This window comes from Castor canadensis, chromosome 19 (assembly GCF_047511655.1).
Source record: "Castor canadensis chromosome 19, mCasCan1.hap1v2, whole genome shotgun sequence".
Taxonomy (NCBI): Eukaryota; Metazoa; Chordata; class Mammalia; order Rodentia; family Castoridae; genus Castor; species Castor canadensis.
This window is the reverse complement of record NC_133404.1, coordinates 28142758-28160268: the sequence shown is the minus strand read 5'-3', so window position 1 is coordinate 28160268 and position 17511 is coordinate 28142758. Positions and strand designations below refer to the sequence as shown.

General features: G+C 44.2%; 1 protein-coding gene across 4 annotated transcripts in view; it reads left to right on the top strand.

The window, feature by feature from the left end:
* Positions 1–17511, top strand: part of Entrep2 (endosomal transmembrane epsin interactor 2) — a 469028-nt gene that overhangs the window by 93678 nt on the left and 357839 nt on the right. The window lies entirely within an intron of this gene.

Below are 17511 nucleotides of genomic sequence, written 5' to 3'. Positions count from 1 at the left end.
GTCCAGCCAGTGTCTTATTTATTACACTCAACAATGTGCTTACCCACGTTATTTAGCATAGTTATGGTTCACTCATGATCATTGCTGTAGAGTGCTCTACTGGATGAATACACTACATTTACTTATTAGTCTTCTGGTGATGGGCACTTGGGTAGTTTTGCAGTTTGTGCTCTTCAACTCAGTGCTGTTGGATGCATTTTTTTAGGTACTGTGGTTTGAACTCAGGGCCTAACACTTGTGAGAGAGGCACTCTACAGCTTGAGCCACACCTACGGCCTTTTTTTCTCTGGTTATTTTGGAGATAAGATCTTGCTTTTTGCTTTGGCCAACCTGAACGTGCTTCTTGTCATCCCTGGAATGACAGGTGTGTGCCCCCACGCTCAGCTTTTTTTCCACTGAGATGGGGTTTTGAAAACTTTTTTGCCAGGGCTGGTCTGGAATCCCAGTCCTCATGATCTCAGCTTTCCATGTAGCTTGGGATGACAGGTGTGTACCCATCTATTGGTTGAGATAGGTTCTTATGAACTAATTGCCCAGTCTGGCCTCAAATGGAAATCCTCCCAACCTCAGCCTCCCAAGTAGCTAGGATTACAGGATGAGCCACTGGTACCTGGCCTGTTGGATACATTCTTGTACATAGCCTTTGGTGAACATGTGTGTGATACAGAATAAGGGCTTGCTGCTGGACATGCTCAGAAGCCAATACTATGGCACTAGGCTTTTGCAAAGGGAGAGAGCTGTATTGAAGATCAATCAGCAATGAGGCAGGAGACATGCTCAAATCTGTCTCCCCAGTTGGCTGAAGGGAAGGGATTTCAGCAGCCCACATTAAGGGGGAATAGAGGGCTGATTGCTTATAAGCAGGAATCGTGATGGCATAGACTGCAGCCAATATGCCAATCCATGTAGAAGGACTGTGGATAATTCTGGTCTGTCCTGTGACTGTTGACATCACCCCTCACTTCTAATCTAGGTCCACAAGGCCTTGTTCTCCCTCATCAGGTTCCACTCTTTGGAGACCTTTGGTTCCCCTAGTCCCTTAAGGTCATTTTAGGTCAGGTCCTGGGGTTCTGCACCTTGTCTTGAAAAAACAGTTTGAACAGTTTTTAGGAAGTGGAAAGTTGTGGGTTTCAGATAGATAGATAGAGATGTATGTATGTATGTATGTATGTATATATGTATTATATATATATACATAATATAAGTATATATGTATACATATATGTATATATGTATTATAGGTAGGTAGGTAGGTAAGTAGATAGATGATCTGGGAGTGGAGATGCTAAGGCATAAGCCATGCATATGTTCTACTGTCCTAGTTTCTGCCAGACAGTTTCCCAGTTTGGACTACCTCCCTCCCATGGTGTGTGCAAGTTCTGGCCACTCCTGGTTGGCACTTGCCGGTCCTCTGCCTTCACCGTGGTGATGCTTACATGGCTTCAGCTCCAGGGAAGTGTGAGATACTCACTCACCTACTCCTTGCTCCCAGGTGGGGTCATTTTTTGCAGCCAGGTGACCATCTCTCTCAGGCAGAGGCTGAGAGAGCTTTGGGGTACCATGTTCCTCCTTGCAAGTCAATCTTTGGGTTCTTGTTTGCTACCTTGTTTTATTAGTTTGAAAGTGGGTGAAGAAGTTGGGTTGTCCAGTCTCATGACTATGATTATTGGATTCTGAGGCATGATAGATTTCACGTTGCAGAGCTGAAAGGGCTTCTCTTAATTAAACCCTCTTCTCTTCTTTCTCCTCATTCTTATGGTCCATTTTCATCCTGAAGCTCTTGGGGTGGGGTGAGGATCACAAAATGCAGACTTGAGTCCACATGCAGAGTTTATCCTGCCATGCATGCTAATGCTTGCAGTCTGCAAGCTCATGGCTGAGTCCCAGAGTAAAGCAGGGGACATGATAATCACTGTTGTATGCCATCATCCCAGCCCAGAAGAGAGGGATTCTCTCTGCCCTCCACCAACACCAACCCTGCCTGGGTTGGAGAAGCAGGCATGGAACTCAGACAGGAACCAGGCCCTGCACCGTCATCTTGGAGTGCTGCTTGTATGTATGGTTCCTTCTGTTACTACCCATCTTCATATCACTCTGCCTGACAGCAGAAGTCCAGAGAGTCCATGCTGGGGCCTCAACCTGTGGCTTGGCTGCTGGGGAGGAAGGAGAATAAGTAATACACCAACGCCCAAGAGTCAGGTTGCAAGGCACTCAGATTGCAGAGAGCTGGGGAGACACAATATCACAGGGAACAGCACGAGTGTGTGACAAATGGCAAAATCCAGGGAAATAAAATCATCAGGTTTGCAGCATGGCAGAAGGAAGATGAAAAGATGCCACAGATGTCCTTGTAGTAAATAGCGTGAGCCTGCTATTGGATTAGGTTGGGTCAGAGAATAAAATTTATCCATGACCTTTTAAAAAGGAACATGGGTGAAGCAAAGGACCAAGGAAGGTTAAAAATAACCTTGACAATACAAGTGAAAAGAAGCAATTCTAAATCAAGGTGAAAAGCATCAGAAAGAAACTGCAAGGATATTTTATGATAAGAAAAGTTTTATTCTGTAATGAAGATAGAATTGCAAAATGTGCAGTCTCAAAATACATAAAATAGAACCTATCAAAGAAAGATTGACAAAATCATAGCTCTCTGCAAGCTACTTCTCAGAGAACACAAATATATGAAATAAAATGAATAATTATATGAACGATGTGAAAGAATTCAATAATATCAAAGGATATTCTATTCTGCCAACAGAAAACATGTATTTGTTTCAAGTGTTGATGAATCATTTAAAAATTGATTGTATTCCAGTTCTCAAGGAAAGCATTAACTTATTCCAAAATGTAGAAATTATATATCTATGATCACCATGCTATATACAGCTAGAATTTAATGAGGAGATAAATTGGACAGTCAATTGTCTTTTTAAAAAAGACAAACAAAGATAAATAGTGACAGACACTTGGTCAAAATAACTCTTGAATAAAAAGGGAAGTCAATCTCAGATCCTGTAATAAATAACAATAACACCCTATATCAAACGCACACACATCCTCAGAAGAAAACTTACAGTTTCAGTGCTTTTATTTTTAATCAAGAAAAAAATTTAAAATGAACTGAATACCCACCAGCTGAATAAACCAGAAATAAAGCAATAATCCACATCCAAGGAAAAATAGGAGGAAGGAATAAAGATAAAATTTGAGGTGAAAAATTAGACAACAGAAAAATGTTGGAATTGATGTATGAACCCAAGAGCTTGGAAAAGGCTGATCAGATGAATAATCGAATGATAAGAATAGCCTTCCTCCCCACAAAATAGAAATTCAAAGAAAACAGATTGAACAAAAGGAAGGTAATTCAGTGATAAACATCTCCACATAAGAAGTGTTTGGGCAACTCTGATATCTTTGAAAATCTTGTTGCAATAGATATTTTCCTATGAAAAGATACCATTAACTTTTCTTAAGAAGAAGCAAAAGCCAAAACGGACTAGCAGTCAAGGAAGAATTAGAAAACTAGCTATCAAGGAAATTTCTAGAAGGCAAAAGGAGTGAGGGGAGGTATTTCCAGCTAGACATTAAAATATTTAGCTATCTATTTCAACAAAATTAGGACCAAATAGGAAATACAGAGAAAAGCTTGCTGAAGATAGGAAATTTATTCAAGTCTCTAATAGTGTTCAATTTGACAAATCCATAAGAAAAATGAATAATTAAGTAGAAATCAATAAAATGATAAGGAATGACTTTTTTTTTTTTTTTTGGACATTACTGGGGATTGAACTCAAGGGTTCACACTTGCTAGAAAGGCACTCCACCACTTGAGCCACATCTCCAGGCCTTCTTTGCTGGGTATTTTTGAGATAGGGTTTCACTTTTTGCCTGTGCTGGCCTGGACGGACCACAGTTCTCCTATTTATGCTTCCCATTGTCACTGGGCTGCTAGGCATCCACCACTGCACCCAGCTGTTGGTTGAGATGGAGTGTCGAAATGTTGTTGCCCAGGCTGGCCTGGAACCGTGACCCTCCGATCTCTACTCCTGAGTAACTAAGATCACAGGCGCAATCCACTGGCACTCAGCCCCCAATTAGTGGTTTTAAGAAGAACAATTATAATAATGGTTAATAAACACAAGCAGTGTGGTTTTAGTCTCAATAAAACCATACTAGCATTTAAAGCAGTAAATCCTGTAACAAGGTAGACTTAGGAATTAGATAGACCCAGGCTTGTGTCATATCCCTGACCATCTTCAGCTTGTCGTTTGGGGCATATTTCTTTAATTTTCCAAACCTTACCTTTCTCAGCTATAAAATGGGGATGAAGGTTCCTGACTCTTTGAGTTGTTGTGAGGATTAAATGAGATAATTTGTGCTTAACTGCTAATACTATGCCTGGACCAGGACTGACCAAGTGAATAGTAGTTGCTATTGTTATCTTTTTATTGAATATTCTGTCTAACAAATAAGAAAAGATTTGAATGAAAAATGGTAAAATCTTCTGCTGTAACACTGGGAGAAGCAGGAGCTCTCCTCACGCCCCTTTGCCTGGATGTGTTCTCTGGGACAGTGGCAGAATCTGGCCTATTTATGGTTATGTTGCCAACACCTAGCATGGTTTCTGGCTTGTCATGGGTGGTATGTATTCTTTTTCTTCTTTATTGTTGTGCTGGGTGAGGATACATTGTGGCATTTACAAAAGATCTTACAATATATCAAATATATCATATTGCATTCACCTCCTCCACCATTCTCCTTTATCCTCCCTCCCCCCATTCCTGGCATAGTTTCAACAGGTTTCATTTTTGCATTTTCATAAATGTGTGCACAGTATTTGCTCCATATTCACTCTCCTACCCCCTTTCTCCATCACCTCCCTCCTCCCACTGGGACCAACCCCCCACACCCCCCCAAAACACACTCTGGCAGGACCTGTTGTGTCCTCCTGTTCTCTGATTTTGTAGAAGAAAAGAGAAAAAATGACATTTTTGCTTGAGATAAAGGTAGTTACACAGGGAGTTTCCTTGTGACATTTCCATGTATATATGTATTATAATCTCAACTGGTTTATCTCCTCTATTTTTCTTCATTCTACCTTATTCCCTTTCTTATGGTGGTTTCAGCTGGTTTAAGATTTCTATATTCATTCTTGTATAGAGAGTATATCAACCATAATCAAGTTCTTAGCTTCCTTCTTTTACCTTACCCCTCCTGTAAGTGACTTCCCCTTAGGGTGACCAGTGTTTCATAATGCTGGCTGCATTTGTATTAGGTCTATATTGCATATATGAGAGGAAACATGCAGATTTTGGCTTTCTGAGCCTGGCTAACTTCACTTAACATGACATTCTCCAGTTCCATCCATTTACCTGTTGGGGTATTCTGAATGAGTTTCAGTAAATGTCAGCCATTAGCTGTGGGCTTCCAGTGTTAGAGTGTTGGAGAGCCATGGGCAGTATGCTTCCAAAGCTTTAATTGCTGAGTCTGTTTGATTCAGCAATTCCATTCCTTGGAATTTATCTCAGGGAAAAGCCCCTCAACAGCTCAACAATATGTGCATAACAATATGTGGTATAGATACTAACATAAGTGTACTGTCAGTAGGGTTACTTAAATGGTAATTCTTGTGGAGTGTGCTGCAAGCCATGTGTTGAGGGTGTTCTCCTGGCATGGGCCCAATCACACAATGCCAGCAGCATTTCCTGGTCCTGTAACAACAGCTCACTCCAAGGCTGCTAAGATGCTGCTATAGCTTGGATTTGAAATGTCACCTAAAGTCTTTAAGAAGTAGGGCCTAGTGGGAGGAAGTTAATTTATTGGGGTGTGCCTTGGAAGGGGATACTCGTACCCCAGAACCTTCCTCTCTCTCTCTCTCTCTCTCTCTTTTTCTCTCCTTTTGCTTCCCTGTAGCCATGAGGTGAATAGATCTACTCCACCTTGTGCTCCTGCCGCGATACAACGTGTCCAGGATGACACCTTTTGGTCAATATTTCTTTATATAGACACATGGGAACAGTCTTTAAGCCTCTAAGCCTGTAAAATTGTTTACACCAAGAAATTAATAGTGTCATTTGTGTCTAGTTGATGCTACGTCATTATTCAACAAGCATACACTACTGTGATGTGAAATCAAGAAGCCAAATCTACCTGCATTCATCATGACACACAGGTGTACTCTGCAGCAGGTTGTAAAGGCAGCAGGAAGCAGGGGAGCATCCCAAATGGAAGCTGATGCAGCACAGCACCTCCTTTGGTTGTGCAGACATGGAGGGAAGCAGAGGATGGGAGGTCAGGACTGTTCCTGCTGGCACCCAGGTGGCCATACCCCAGAGGCTCCCAAGGCTTTTCTGGATAGGTAGGACAGCCTGATGACATTGTAGGAGCTCCCTTCTGCCACTCCTCCACTCTGTCTTGTGATGGGGGGAGACTATGAGAAGCCAAGGAGCATCTGTGGAAAGGCAGGTGGCAACCCAAGCAAAGAACAAGGTTCTCTGTGGTTTTGATAAGAGCAACGAAGGTCCAGAAGCTGGCTTGGGAGGACAGGATGGGGTAATCAAGAGAGAGATAGGGCAGGAGACAGAGACAGAGGTACGGTCACATGTCCAAGGCTGGCCCTGCCTGGTGTCCATGGAACCTTGGTGGCTGGCCCATGAAGGGACATGCTCTTCTTTTAGGCCTGGGTGACCTCTTTGGTGCCTGGGATGTGGGGGAGGGCATCAGGCACTCTGCAACTGGGGCATGACTTTCTAATGTCTTTTTCCCTCTGGTGTTGTAGCTTAGAAGCCTTCTGTAGAAAGGGTATTCAGCAAACATAAGTGTGAACATGGACTTTTTTCCTTTGAGGGGGTGGAGCTGACGGTGGGTAGTAAATTTTGTAGTGGTTCTTAAAAAGTGTAAGCATGCAATAAAATACACAAAATGCTCTTTCAAACTATTACTCTCATTATATAAAAACCAATTTCATGTGAAAACATCATTATTTTTTAGAATAAAGAGAACTATAGATTTTAGTTACAAAAATTATAGAGCTCAAGTTTTACTTTGAGCAGTATATCTCGCTATCTAAAATTTCTGTTTCATTTCTCTGAATTTCAGGGTATTGGACTCCTGACATTGTGTAAATTGGCATCACTATACCATGGATGGGTATTAATGTGAACACAATTCAGATGCCAACAGTTTGGTCAGGGGACACCCTGAGAAGGAAATTGGGTGGCCTGTGGCCTTGGGTCATCCTTACTTCTAATACTATGTTCCTGGATTCTGGAAGACACCTGGAGAGGCTGTGCTGCTGACCAGGGTCAGACATCCAGAAGTGTGACCCAGTGTCTTCAGACTCCTGCTTCTCTCTGTGGAGGCCTTGTGCCCCTCTGAGGATTTGAACAACTTCTGTTCTCCATTTTCTTTCTATATGTACGTCTGGGGATGTGTGTTCCCTTGGCCTCCTCTTCCTTCCCACTCCACCTCCCCTGCCATTTAACCCAGTGGGAGCCAGCTTCTGACCATCACAACAGTCAGTGCGTACCATGGTCCTTTCAGTGGATGGACCATGATCCTGCTTCATGTCTGGACTGTGTGAGGTCACCAAAGAAGCTGGGCAGAGCACAGAGAATTTTCTGACAGCATGGAGGTCACAGAACTCAGCCCTGTGTGGGGAGAGCTGGTGGTGGGGTGCAATTTTCCATGCATGCCAAGGGAAATAGCCATGATGTCAAGAATGTGCATGGATTGAGCGCTTGTTGGAATCCACCTGGCGCTGGCTGAATTTGTCAGTCTCCACCACGCTCTTCAGAAGCAGCAGTTGCTATCAGTGCAGTGCAGAGAGAACTGAGGCACAGACAGGCTGCATCCCCACCACCATCCACACTGCCCCTCTGTTATGCGTCTCGCCTTATCTGGTGTGGACACCACTCCTTGTGGAGGGCCAGACTCTATTCTGGATTATACAGTTTAGGGCATGCAGGTTTTAAAGGAGAGTAATGTTCACTCATCTACATGTAAGGGAGTACTTAGTGTTGACATAAAATAAATCAGTACACATGTCTTTCAGGTAATCATTTTTTTAAAACAATTCAAGTCTTTCTGTTCATCACAAACAATAAAGAATAATTTTTTAGTTCAGGGGTTATAAAACCAAGGTCCTCAGTGGCTTTCTGCTCCCTGTGTTTTAGTTAATCCCTGCAATGTTAAAGAATGTTTATTTGCTAACATGTAAATTTGGGAGAGTTATAGTAAACACTTTGACTTTTATTTTTTTGGTTGTACTGGAGTTTGAACTCAGGGCTTCATTTTTGTAAGGCAGGCAGTTTGCCACATGAACTATGCCTTGAGCACCACTTTGAATTCATTTGGCAGGGATTGGAGGATCTGGTGACACTGGGTCTGTTTTCCTGTGGGGTAGCTGCTCAGGGCCACCTTTTAAGTAGGCAGAGTCACCTTTAAGTGGGTGTGGCCACATTTATGTGGGTGGAACTCTGTAGCTGCCAGGGTCCTCATGGGTAGCCTCCTCCCTGAGGGAACTTTTTGTCTCTCTGGGCAGGCAGGGCTTTGGGGCTTGCTTTCCCCCAATGTCCTGTATTGGGTGCACACCACAGCTGGGGTCCCTCTAGCAGGTGGATGGTGTGTGCAGAGCTGCTTCATGGTTCAGTAGCTGTAGGGCCTCACCTAAAACAATGCTTTCCAGTTTGAGTCCCCTGGTTCCTTGTGTGGTTGGAAGTGCAATTTCCTGGAGGAAAAGAGATACTGACCTCCAAAGGTGCAAGAGAGACCATTCCAGCTCCTGACCAATGGTTACCCTGCTCCAGTCTGAATTGGACTGGGGAAGGGGAGGATCTGAGTGTGGTGTGGCCACAAGAAAATCAGACTCTCCACATTGGAGATGGGCAGGCCCTGCTGGTCCTAGTTGCCCGGCTTCGAGTGTCCAAGGGGAATCACAGCTGCCTAGTGAGTGCTGTGAGATGCCCTAGCCTGACCCTCCTCCTCCCCTTCCTGACTCGATTCTTAGAGATGGCTGTGAAGGCTTGTCTGGTGATCAGCCAGCAGCTACATTGTCATCTTTGAGCAGATATTTACAATAGATTTTTTTTATTCCTTAGTAGTAATCAAATGTAAGTACTTCTGAACTTACATCTGAACTCTCTTAAAAATAAAGGGAACATAGTACCAGTGGCTCATGCCTGTAATCCTAGCTACTTGGAAGGCTGAGAGTGGGAGGTCATGGGTTCCAGGCCAGCCAAAGCAAATAGCTCTCCAGACCCCATCTCCAAAAATAACCAGAGCGTGAGTGATAGAGTTGCTTGCTTTGCAAGTGCAAAGCCCTGAGTTCAAACTCCAGTCCCACCAAAAAAAAAAGGGCAGATTTTTCTCTTTATTTATGTTGTTAATTTATAATATAATTTATAATGTAATCCATTATAGTAGAACATAATTATATATGTGTATATGTATGGATATTGATACACATCAAATATATATATTCATACACACATACATATATATATATATATATATGTATATCTGTACTGAAGCCAGTGCTGCCTTGTCTAAACAGTTCATCATTTGGTGGCATTTTAAAAGGGTTTGTATTTTCAAAACTCATCCTTCCAGAGCCTTATTCCACTGCCTCCACCTCTTCCTGAATTGTCACTGTTGACACTGGTTGAATTAGATTAGGGGCCTGGCTTCAGCAGTCAAGCTGTCCCTGTCCCCAGGGATGGAGACAAGGTAGGCAGTTGATACTGTCAGAAGAGCTTTGTTTCTAAAAATGAAAATATCGAGGGCACTCTAATGATCCCTGCCTTGCAGTTCTGGGGAAGAGATGCAGCAGGATTAAGATAACCTTATTGCATGGACCTAACCAGTCCCTGCACACTCCACGTGGAGATCACTCTTGGGGGTTACTCCCCCTACCTCACCTTGCCTGCACCCCACTTGTCCTGCCAAGCCCAGCCTTTCAAGAAGCCCATTGTGTGCTGCTGCTTCTGTCCTGCCCTCTGGGCTGTATCCAGGCCTTCAGTGTTGCTCCTGAATCAAGGTGTCCTGTACCTGGCCTGTACCTTCTGGTTCCTGTGGTGCCACTGAAGCTGTGTGTCCACCAAATCTCCACATGCATGGGAGCACACAGGCAGCCATCCTGGGTATCTTCTTTTTCATTGGGGAAAAAAAGAGGTTGAGAAAAACACTGTCTTGTAGACTAACATGACTGTTCTGAAAAAACATCAGCCAGGACCTTCTCACTCTGATGCATGTCTGGGTCTCACTGGGGACCCTCTGCCTTGCCTACTGCATCTGTGGGTTGGCTCTGGTGGCTCTTGTCCCCTATGCTGCTGTGCAGGTTGTGGTGGGTAACTGATCACCCATGAGCTTTTGATCAGAGCTCCCAACCCTCTTTATGCTGAGGGAATAAAGCCCTCTGTCCACTTGCTTAGATAACTCCATCTTCTCTGCTCCCTGCACCACTGAGCTTTCCTGCCTTGTCTTTCCACTGCCTGTGATGCTCGAGTTCCCAGCCATTTTTCTCTTTGCCTCTGCTCTTGCTTTCCTGGTCATCTCCTCTGCACAGTACATTATATCATCTCTTCCTTTACCCACCCTCAATTCATGAATTCATGGTGGGAGAGGACTACTTACTTCCTGCAAGAAGCCAGTCCTCACTGGGTATTGGTGGCTCATGCCTGTAATCCTAGCTACTCAGGAGGCAGAGGTCAGGAGGATAGAGGTTTGAAGCCAGCCCAGGCAAATAGTTCTGGAGATCCTATCTCAAAAATACCCAACACAACAAAAGGGAAAAGGGCTAATGGAGTGGTTCAAGTGGTAGAGTGCCTGCCCAGCAAGTAAATGTGAGGCCCTGAGTTCAAACTCAAAAAAAAAACCAGTCCTCTTGTGGGAAGGTGGGCTCCACAGCAGGGCTGTCATGATGGCTACACTTCAGGGACCCCAACCTTCTGGCACAACTCAGACTCTGAAATCTGAGCAGCACACCTTTACTACTTCTGGGCCCTTGGGCTGCCCGAAGAAGGGTTTCATTGGTGTGAACATTCTGCACACAATGCATTACAGATGGGTTTCTTTCCCCTGATGATAGTGAAGTCTTTTCTTTAATTAAATCTTAGAGGAATCTCAGTATGTGAAAATGGAGTTGACCTGGATGGAGATGGTGTATGGGTTTAAAACTCTCTTTACCCTCCATCCTTCCCCTTGAGGACCAAGAGATCTTCCCTATGACCCTTTGAGCATTGTGTGGTCCTGTTGAGAGCCACTACTCATGGCCACGCTCTGTCTGATGAATTCAGGAGTGGACAGGAGAATATCGAGTCCTCCTCCGACCCCACCTTTGTTTAATTTCAGCAAGCAGAGTCTCTGTAAGCCAAAGAACAATAGCCAGTGCACATGGCCCTTGATTTAGGATGGGCCCAGTTACAAGATTTCAACTTTAATATTGGTGCTAAAACAGTATGCATTTAGTAGGAACCATCCCTCAGATTTTTTTTATTATTTTATTATTCACATGTGCATACAAGGCTTGGGTCATTTCTCCCCCCTGCCCCCACCCCCTCCCTTACCACCCACTCCGCCCCCTCCCTCTCCTCCCCACCCCCTCAATACCCAGCAGAAACTATTTTGCCCTTATTTCTAATTTTGTTGTAGAGAGAGTACAAGCAATAATAGGAAGGAACAAGGGTTTTTGCTAGTTGAGATAAGGATAGCTATACAGGGAGTTGACTCACATTAATTTCCTGTGTGCATGTGTTACCTTCTAGGTTAATTCTTTTTGGATGTTCTCCAATTCCATCCATTTACCAGCGAATGATAACATTTCGTTCTTCTTCATGGCTGCATAAAATTCCATTGTGTATAGATACCACATTTTCTTAATCCATTCGTCAGTGCTGGGGCATCTTGGCTGTTTCCATAACTTGGCTATTGTGAATAGTGCTGCAATAAACATGGGTGTGCAGGTGCCTCTGGAGTAACCTGTGTCACAGTCTTTTGGGTGTATCCCCAAGAGTGGTATTGCTGGATCAAATGGTAGATCAATGTTTAGCTTTTTAAGCAGCCTCCAAATTTTTTTCCAGAGTGGTTGTACTAGTTTACATTCCCACCAACAGTGTAAGAGGGTTCCTTTTTCCCTGCATCCTTGCCAACACCTGTTGTTGGTGGTGTTGCTAATGATGGCTATTCTAACAGGGGATCCCTCAGATTTTGAATTTTTTTTCTAGGCTAGTGATATGATGTTCTTCAATGCCTAGCTTCTCCTTGACAGCCACACACTCACAAAGATGGACAGCTGACATTCTATAGTGTACTGTCTTGCTATTGAATGATATTTGGTAGATGAAGGGCATTAAATGCATTTTTGATTTAAGGACATTTTCAATTTATGAGTTTGTCAGACATAACCCCACTGTGAGTAGAGGAGCATATGCATTTTTGAAATGGTATAAAATCATGTGTAATGATGGTTGCAAATGCAGAACAAGGCATAATGTTTGCCAACGGACTGTATGAACTTAGAGCAATTCTAATTGTTACTTGGCATCAATGAGCAAACATTAATTAGCAACTTATAATAATCTAGGAGGAAAGTTGAAGGAAAAATTGCTCACTGTGTCAGGGTTAGTGTATCATTGTGGGACTGTCTCATTACAGACATCATGGGTTTTTTTCTTTTCTTTAGTGTGTGTGTGTGTGTGTGTGTGTGTGTGTGTGTGTGTGGTGCTGCGGATGGAATCTAGAAATCTAGGGCCTCGTGCATGCTAGGCAACCATTTTACCACCAGGCTACCACTAGCCTCTCATCTCAGACATGGTGAAGTGGAGTGCCATACTGTGTCACAGTGACGGAGCTGGTTGGTTGAAGGCCAGCGTTTAGGATGGTCACACACGTCTCCTTGACTGCCAGTGCTCATCAGCTGGTTGTGTCACCTGCAGGTTCTGGAGGATTGAGAAGGATTTCAAGGTGTGTCTGGGATTATGGAAAAGGCGGCATGGTTGACTAGCAGTGTCAGCCAGGGTGGGGTCCCTGGGAATGTGTTCTTTCTTACCTGGTGACAAGTGTCCCATAGTACTAGGAATTGGGCACATCAGCCTCAGGACCTGTGGGTTTCATGAGAACTTGGCAGTCTGTGAATCTGGAAGGCTGGCACTGTTCCAGTGCCCTCCAGATCCTATCCCCAAACACCCCAAACTGAGAAGGTTGGCAACTGAGGCGCCTCCTCCATCTGTCCAGATAGCTCTGCCCTTTTCTGCCAGTGGCCATGGTTTTCGTAGTATGTTTGTGAAGGCTTTTATTTACTTCAGCATCAATTCCTTGATCTTGCTAGGGCTCTTTTTAGTGATTTAGAGAAATTTATCCTACAGTTTTTACAGCCTTGAGAACATAATGGCGTACTGAGCCCTTGCCACAGATCAGTGGCTTAAGCTCTTACTTCTGATTACTCATGGACACTGGCTTCGGAAAAGGGAGAACAAATAACTTCCGTGGTGGTAAAGAGAATTAAACTAGGAGAGAAATATGGGGGTGACAATTTTTTTGTAAAAATTCATGACTGCCACCAGGGTCTCCAGAGGGGACTTGCTGTGGCCTTCCCAAGGTTTGTATTGAAGGCAGCCATCGGGGCCCAAAGAGAGACTTCTTTTAAAAATGATTTTTAACTTACTTTAAAAAAATACTAGTCTGGCACCAGTGGTGGCTCACGCCTGTAATCCTAGCTACTTAGGAGGCAGAGATCATGAGGATCGCAGTTCAAAGCCAGTCTGGGGAAGTAGTTCATGAGACCTTATCTCGAAAAAAGCCATCACAAAAACAGGGCTGGTGGAGTGGCTTAAGTGGTAGAGTGCCTGCCTAGCAAGTGGGAGGCCTTGAGTTCAAACACCAGTGCCACCAAACCAAAACAAACAAAACCCCAAAGCACTTTTTCTCCTTAAACACTTTTTTGTTGTGCTAAGGATCAAACCCAGGGCCTCATGCATGCTAAGCAGACACAATGCCACTAAGCTACAACCCCAGTCCTTCTGAAATGTTAAAAAAAAAAGTCTTGATTAACACGTAACAATTGTACCTGTTTCGGGAGGGACAGTGTGCTATTTCAATGCGTGCTGATCAAATCAGAATAACCAGCATATTATTACTTTGGAGCCTTGAAGCATCTCTTCTGGTTATTCATAAAATAAATAATAGGTTATTGTGAACGACAGTCACCTCTAGAGACTAGGACTTGTCATTTGTAATTGTGGTAAAATACACACAACATGAAATTTGCCACCTTACCTTATTGAAGTGCACAGTTCAGTGATGTTCAGGACATTCGCTTTGTTGTGTGGCCATTGCCACCATCCATCTCCAAAACTTTTTCACCTTCCTCCATTAAAACTCTCACCATTAAACACTAACGCTCATTCTCCCTGTTGCCAGCCTCTGGCAACTCTCACCAAACTACTTTCCCTGTTTGAATTTGGCTGCTAGCCATCCATGAAAGTGGAGTCCCTTGTCCTTGTGTGACTGGCTTATTTCATTTAGCTTATTACTCTCAAGGTTCATTCATTGTTGAATTTCTGGAAAGGTGATTGTGGAGATGGGTATGGAGTTATGGCAGCTGCCTTGAAGGCCAGTGTCATCCCAAGTTTGGAACCCCAAGAAACTCTACCCAGAATTTGGTCACTGGGGTTGCTCGTATATGGAGCTGCCTCTGTATGGGTTCCATGAGACCTACTCCACTACCTCAAACTAGAAGAACTTAACAAATCATGTGAACACTCCTTGTAGCCCTACAGTCACTGTAGCCCTGGAAAGTGGGGTTCCATAAGAAAATCTTTATACCTTCAACAGATTCAAAACAGATTTATCCTTCAAATAATTGTAAGAAAATTATATGTCAACTAATCTTTAGAGCTAGATTTAAAAATCACATTCAGAAGTTTAGCCAAGTGTGTCTAAATAATATTTGGAAAACCCCAGACACCATTGAAGCTTTGCTAATTGGCTCAGTCAACTCTGCAAATATTCATTTGGAGTATCTATCTTCCTTCTCATTAATCATTCATGGTTAGCTCCAATTGGTGACCCAGTTCTGTAAATTAGACCCCATCCCAATTAGATCCCAGCCCCAAGGACTAGCCTGTAAAATGAGTAAATGAATATTTGTCAGACTGGATTTTTTTTTTTTTTGGATGTTCTGGGGTTTGAATTTAGGGCCTCACACTTGCTAGGCAGGCACTGTACCACATCAGACTGGACTTATGGGGGATGGGTGCTAGGGATTGAACCTAGGTCCTTGAGCCTGTTAGGCAGGTGCTCTACCACTGAGCTATCCTCCGGGGCTTGGGTAGAGCTCTCGCCTTCCCTTCTCTTTTCTTCCCTCCCGCCCCTTCCTTGTTCTTTTCTCCCCTCGCCTCCTTTGCTTTCCTCCCCCTTCCCCTCCTTTCCTTTTTGGAAGTAGTGAGCATTGAACTTAGGGCCTTGAACTTGTAAGGCAAGCTCTCTACTACTTGAGCCATAGCCCCTGTCCTTTCGCTGTTCGTTTGAATTTCACATAGGGTCTCAAACTTTTGCCCAGATCAGCCTCCAACTGCATTCCTCCTACATCCACCTCCTCAGTAGCTGGGATTACAGGCATGTGCCACCACATTCTGCCCCTGGAATTTCTAATTGTGTTGAACACACATTCAGATATATTTATGACTTGGCAATCAGTCATTATTGGGGCTGCAGAATTTGAAACATTGTCCTAGATTTGTTGGAGGTACAAATAATACATGATGGGTTTTGCCTTGAGCAGCTAGTTTCTGTCCAACATATACCATCTGTGCAGAGATCAAGGAGCAATGTGTGGTCTGTGTTGTTTTGGGGTCTCCAGGCAGGGTTTCAACTTCTGGAGGCAGGCAAATGGTGTGACAATCAAAACAGGCATCACAGAGAAGTCAGCATGAGCCTGACATGGCAGATGGGCGGGTTAACCCAGTGGAAACCACAGTAGGGAATTGAGGGTGTGGGTACCCTGAGTTAGGGTGGGGCAGCAGAAACAGGCAGAGTGTGTCTGAAGGCCAGTAAGTCACGTTGCAGAGTGTGCCAGTCAGGAGCTGGGCAGCACCTTCTGATGCTCACCTTGAAGTCTTCAGTGTTGCAGATGTCACACCTGTGAGGCGTGATGGAAGCGGAGGTGTGGCCCTCTCACTGGGCGTCTCTGTGCGTTGAATCTGTCTGACAGCCTCAGAAGGTTCTATAACTAGAACAGGCCAACCACAAAATACTGTAGACTTCAGATGCCTGCTTGTTAGCTGCATCTCGCCCTGCATCCCACAGAGCACTTAGTTGGTGTACTTAGCCTTTCAGCAGAGCTGCCTCCCAGGAAGTGGGGAATACTTTTCTCTGGACATTTAGTCTCTGAGGAGAACAGGGATGTTCTGCCATTTTCCATCCCTGTATTAGATGAGCAGAGCAGCAGTCTGATAGCATTTTGACAACTGCTGGGATTTGGACGTTGGGCAGAACACTACCTGAGCACATCTCAAAAAAATGACTCTCTGCTTGTGTATTGTTCATGTCCCAAACTCAAGAAGCCTTTTGATTTCACCCCTGACTATCCGCTTTGCCTACAGGACACATCTAAGACTGCTTCCTTCTCTCCATCCTTACCTGTGCCCCTCTGGACAAGTCCCTGAGTCTCAGTTGCGGTCTGTAGCATTCTCACCTGGGCTCTCATCTGGAGTCACAGCATTCCTGTGCCCTCACCTAAGCCTTCCCTGAGGATGCAGCATCTGCCTAGCTGGCTGGTCAGTCCACTGTGTTTCCTGCCCCTCTGCTGCCCACTCTCTCCCAGAGGACAGAGTGATCTCTACAAAAAACTCAAGCAGACCTCGGTGCTCTCCCGGTCAACCACCTCCCTCCCTCTGTCCCTCCCTCCCTGCCTCCCTTCCTTCCTTCTTTCCCTTCCTTCCTTCCCTCCCTTCCCTTCTTCCCTCCCTCCCTTTCTTCCTTTTTAAACCTGCCCTTCCAGGCCCCAATGGATCTGCCTTCACTGGCTTTTCTCAGTCAGCACCCATCCTGCTCCATGATGCTGTTAGACAGCTTTTCTTGAACCTCACACCAGATCCTTCCTTCCTCAGAGACCTCTTGCTCTCTCTGCCTAGCTGGTACTTAGTGAGTTGATTGCATACATGAGTGAATCTAGAATTTCACCCATATCCAGCAGAGCCAGGCCTGGCTCATTTAGCATAGGTTATTCCTACGCTAAATTTGTTTGGTGGTTATTTTTGGTCTTTTTTTATTGACATATAATAGTTGTGCCTGTTCCTGGGATACAGGGTGAAGCTTGGTTCATGTATACGCTGTGTAACGATCAAATCAAGGTAATTAACACATCCATCTTCTTGAACTTTTCTCACTTCTTTGTAGCGAGACCATTCAAAATCCTCTCTTGTAGCTATTTTAGGAGATACAATGCATTACTGCCAACTGTATTCACCCTAGTGTGCAATAGAACACCAGACAAATTCCTCCTACCCAGCTGTA